The 5,482-nt window shown below is 41.6% G+C and overlaps 1 protein-coding gene across 1 annotated transcript in view; it reads left to right on the top strand.

The window, feature by feature from the left end:
* Positions 1-2,201: 2,201 nt before the first annotated feature.
* Positions 2,202-5,482, top strand: part of LOC101861496 (tctex1 domain-containing protein 1-B) — a 20,069-nt gene continuing 16,788 nt past the window's right edge. Inside the window, exon 1 of the mRNA XM_005093184.3 lies at positions 2,202-2,618. The gene's annotated coding sequence lies outside the window, so the exon portion shown is untranslated. The remainder of the gene's footprint in view (positions 2,619-5,482) is intronic.

The following is a 5,482-nucleotide window of genomic DNA, read 5'->3' as shown; positions in this document are numbered from 1 at the left end:
CAACAGCAGCAGAAACAGCATAATTCTAACAACAGTAGTGCTACAAGTACAACCCGTGTGTGTTTAAGTTTGTGGTTGTGTGTGTGTGTGTGTGTGAGTGTGTGTGTATGTGTGTGTGTGTGTGTGTGTGTGTGTGTGTGTGTGTGTGTGTGTGTCCATTCGCGCATACTAGCATTAATTTTGCGGTTATGTATGCAGAAATAAAGAGTAGAGAGAAACACACAAAGTCAAGGACCTCACAATAACCAACAGTCTATAATCCAAGCACGCGGGCGAGAATCTCATTATCAAACAACAAAGCTCACTTAAAAACCAATTCATCTATGCCTCCTTTGTGGCATAAGTTTGAAGCCAGCAAAAGTACAGCGATAAAAAGAACAGATTGTATAAGAGAACGAGCCAGAAAGCCAGAACAAAAGAGGGGTTTTTATTTTTGGTCCCGCAAACAAAGGGAACCTTCGGGCACATAGCGCCTTATGGAATAAACACACAAGAGAGGGGCAGTCTGATACGGTACCCGGGTAGATAGAACACCCGGTCAGGTACAGGCGTACAAAAGGAACGGACTTACTGTGAATATCTACTTGTCAATTCATACCTTTCTATAAGTATGCAGAACGGCTGGCAGATTTAAGGGACTCTTCGGCTGCCGGCAGTTTGATCTTCTACATTCTCGGCATCTGCGGTGTTTGTATCTCGTAGACGTACTGCTCAAGGAGTTTGTTAGAACATGTTTATTGGTCGGGGGGTACTTTGCAGTAGTAAAAGGTTTGTGGGTGTTGGTGGTTCGTTCGCGAGGGAGGGTTTTTTATTGGGGCGAGTAGGTTAGTTATTATGCAGTAAGGTTTTGTTCACGTGTGTTTGAGGAGAGCTGTACAGGGTGTGGTACTACTGTTGTTCGAGTTATGTTGTGTTTATTGCTGCTGTCGTAGTCGTCATTATTATTTTTGTGGTTTTGGTAGTTGTTGTCGTTTTTGTCAATTGCTACTGATGATGTTGTTGTTGTTGTTTTTGTTGTTGTTTTTGTTGTTGTTGTTTTTGTTGTTGTTGTTGTTGTTTTTGTTGTTGTTGTTGCTGTTGTTGTTGTTGCTAGTATGACAGGCTGGTTCGAAGCCCACCCCTTAAGTAATCTAAATTGTGTCGACATAACATTAACATTAACATTAAAAAAACAGGGTTGGCCTGACGGGCAAGACTGAAGCAGCCCGCCTCATAAATATCTAACGTAAGTTGAACCAATGAATATAATGATAAAAGTGGTCCTGGTAGTGACTCATGTTGTCACTTACGAAAACAAACTATCCAATACACGGAGAGAGAGAGAGAGAGAGAGAGAGAGAGAGAAAGAGAGAGAGAGACAGACAGACAGACAGACAGACAGACAGACAGACAGACAGACACAGACACACAGACTGACAGACACACACACAAACAGAGACTGAGACAGAGAGACAGAGACAGTGCGACAGAGAGAGATGAGAGAGATGAGGGAGAGACAGAGAGAAACAGAGAGAGACAGAGACACTCAGAGACGCACATACAGAGAGAGAGAAAGAGAGGGAGAGAGAGAAAGAGAGGGTGAGAGAGAAAGAGAGGGAGAGGGAGAAAGAGAGGGAGAGGGAGAGGGAGAGGGAGAGAGAGAGAGAGAGAGAGAGAGAGAGAGAGAGAGAGATTTATGGCAACAAACTTTTTGATTTCTGTTCCGTATGACCAAGTTTCCCAAAAGAAAAAAATCACCGTATACTCTATTCAATCTTAAATAGGAACCTAGCGTTACAGAACTGGAAATAGAAAAGACGTCTAAAAGCGTGGTAACCCGAGTAAACAAGGATAATGCACACAGTGCAAGGCGACAGCGGAACCCTGAGTCTATTTTCTAAGAACGCAAGCAAGAACGACTGGTAGACACATTAATATTGTTGAAACTTAATGGCAGCATGAACATCTGAGAAAATGATTAGACTGAAGAGGTCTCATAAGAATATATTTTGAGTGTGTAGCTAGCTCCAAAGTTTGGTAAACAGAACGTAGCACTTTCTTGGAAGTCATCTCAATTTTACGTTTGGCAAGCAAGACATTAATTAAGAAACGTAGACGTTATGATCAACATCACCTCTGCTTAAATGGCCCAATTATTATTACTTGTATTTCAACACCTGCTATCTAGGGAAAGTATGCGTGCGTGCGTGCATGCGGTTTGCATTCAACCTTTGAACTATTCCTTCCCTCTTTTCCACAACCTTTCTGCTTCCAACACGAACAAGCCAAGATATTCAGTGAGTCGAAGCCCAAGAGAGTCGAAGAACTCTCGCCACTTTCTGCTGCGCACTTAGTCAGGTACGATTGGTGCGGGTTCAGTTTACAGCAGGTCTGATTGGCGTTCGATAGGGAGGGTCGCCCCAGTTTTATGTGAGCGCGAAGATTTTGTCGACGGACTGTGGCACACACACAGAGAGGTAATGAACACCCGAGAGAATGTGGCACGGAGAGATTTTATTGTGATAGTATAGTGTGAAGTCCCTATGGAACAAACTTACAGAGGGCCAGCGAGTTCTGTTGTGTAGTGACGCCAAACCTTTTGTGTGCATAGCACCAGCATCCTCCCAACTGGTCTACAAGTAAGTCAGCAATGTAGTTTGATAATTAACCAAAACGACAAATTTAATATGAATGCGGTTGAGAGTCAAATTCATATTTTCTTTGTTTTCTACCACCCTTGTTAACGTCGTTTTTGACTGATGTCTGTTATGAAGCAGTGAGACGCTTCACCATCGCTCACAGAAGACATGGGTTCCATTCCCGCGTGCGGAGGTTTAAAAAATAATGTAGCACAGAATCTGCGTCTGTCGGATAGTACGTTGTACCCCTCTCTCAGTCTGCGTGGCCCTTTACGGCAAAATTAGAGCAGCCTCTTAAAAAATCGAATGTGTGTCGATGAGGACCTACATCATCTACAATTACAGTTCTTCTATAGGGATTGTTATTGTTTGTGCTAGCTTGCCGTTCTATTCGTTACTGTTGCAGCACCTCCTTTTTTTCTTTTCCTATTTTAGATAATTACATTGCATTTGGGTTAAAATGATTTTATGTTCTTGTCAATGTTTCTTCTGTCTTTATTCGGGCACATTGCATTCGAAATCTGTGGATTTTGAAAACGTTAGTACGTGTAAATTTTTCTTTTTTTCTTTCGTTTTCATTTTGCTTCTGGTTTCATGTTCACACGTTAAAACTTTGGGAAATTGACTCCCAAATTACAACTGTTGTTGATGTTAATACGATTGTATATTTGTTTGTTTATGTATGGCACTGATCGTAGGCTATGGAAGAAAATGTGCCCGAAAGAAGTGCAAAAGTGAATATGTGAATATAAATTAGGTCAAATTTCTTTACTTTTTCTCCCTCAATCCTGTCGGTCTGTGGTTTGTTGGCGGGTGTTCTGGTGTGGTTTACTCCTTTTTTCCTACTGAACATTTATCGTCCCTTTCTCTTTCTTTCTTTTCTTTGTATATTATGACTCTCTAGCAATCCCGTGAATGGATGGAGGATGCTCTGGTGTAGTTTTTCTCCTTCTTTCCTATCAAACATCGATATCCCTTATCCCTCGTCTTTCTTTTTTGTGTTTGTCTCTCTCTTGTAACACCTAAAATCTTCGGCACTTATATGACCAAATTTTTGTGCAAGTTCCGGAAAACTCTTACTAAAAAACTAAATCCCCAGTAACTTCTTTCCCCAAAGAAAAAATGTCAACATACCATCCCACCCGGCCTCTTTTTCTCGATCTACCACCACCCCCCCCCCCCCTTTCCGACCCAATATCAGTAGTTCATGTCCGCCATTGATCGCCTTACCGATTCTCAACTGTCTCAAGCTGTCGAAGAGGAAAGGGTAATAAAAAGGTTTATGTCGAGAGAGGGCGCCTCTTGTCTTCGTGTCGAATGTACAGTCAAAATGTTACAAGACGGCTACGTACATAGATCGTGGAGAAAAGTGACCAGCTTAGACTGATTGTCGTCTTACACAGTGTCCGTATAATGTAAAAAGAAAAGAACACAAGGGTGACGGATGGGAAACAGCCGTTTTCTCACGTGGTTGTCTTATGCAGGTGGCCGTTAGAGCAGGTTCGACTGTGTTATCTCCTTGTTCCCAGTGAGCCTTTTAAGTCATGTATCCAATACATGTGCAGAGTAGTATATTATTTCTGAAAAAGAATTTGAAGAAATGAGAATTAAGACGACGTGTGGCTTCTACCGTGGACAATGAAACCCATTTGAGCAGAGAAAGATTCTCGATCTAGAACAGAAGTAAAACTTTAAAAAAACAACCAATAAAGAATAATATTTAAAAAATCAAGCAGTAAGAAAATTAAAAGTAAAATTAAACCCCCCCCCCAAAAAAAACAAAAACAAAACAGACCGACAAACCCAACAAATGCACCGGATTCTAACACTAATTATACAGCTATCGATGTATTGATTTAAAGAAAAAAAACCAACCCCATAGTTCTCTGATCAAGTCTTCTAAAAATATTATTATCGTTAAACCAACAGCGTTCCCGAAGGAGATAAGCGCGGTTGCTTTAGTCAGGAGAACAAACGGATAGAGCAAATAAGAAGACTGGTCCTGCCAGGAAGATCGGCGGTGAGGACGCGGCAGGCAGGGCTTTTTCCAATCTGTAATGAGTGACGTTTAAGATGTGTTGCAACCGCAGAATGGCCAGAAATAGATGGGAAGAGAAATAATATGTATTTGGTTTTCTTTTGGTTTGTTTTTGTAAGTGTTTTATGGCGTTTGCAACTACGTAAGGTCATATTATGAGTGCGCGGGACACATTAAACATTTTCAGTTGGTAGAAAATTTTGAATTTTGCCCGCGTGGCGGCCGAAGCCTACTCTTATCGATTTTAGACCGCTAAGGGATCCTTAACGTGCACAACCTGCATACGGGGACCGCTGAAATTTTTCTCCCTTGTCCGAGAAGGCTAGGTGTAGATCTTTCTTTCCAGAAGACCAGGGGTGTGGATGAAAGACAGCAGTAAGAAGGAGCCAAGGAGAAACAGCAGAAAGGCTGCAGAAGAGTTAGGAGCCAAGAGTAGGGGACAAAAGAGGTGAGGGGGTGGGGGCAGAAAGTGGAGACGAAAGGAGAACAACGTAGTGAGCAGGAAAGGAGGTGAAAATAGACGATTTTAGAGAAGAAAATTTTTCCGGATTCGAACCAGGGACCTTTGAATGTGAGGCGAATACTTTAACCTTAGGGCACTGGAGCCCCCCAAATAATATGTATTAAATACTATTACTACTACTACTACTACTACTACTACTACTACTACTACTACTACTACTACTACTACAACTACTACAACTACTACTACTACTACTACTTCTGCTATTACTACTACTACTACTACTACTACTACTACTACTACTACTACTACTACTACTACTACTACTACTACTACTACTACTACTACTACTACTACTACTAC

Source organism: Aplysia californica, unplaced genomic scaffold, assembly GCF_000002075.1.
Source record: "Aplysia californica isolate F4 #8 unplaced genomic scaffold, AplCal3.0 scaffold00059, whole genome shotgun sequence".
NCBI classification, from domain to species: domain Eukaryota; kingdom Metazoa; phylum Mollusca; class Gastropoda; order Aplysiida; family Aplysiidae; genus Aplysia; species Aplysia californica.
Note: the sequence above shows the minus strand (reverse complement) of the source record. Positions and strands in the feature narration are given on the sequence as shown.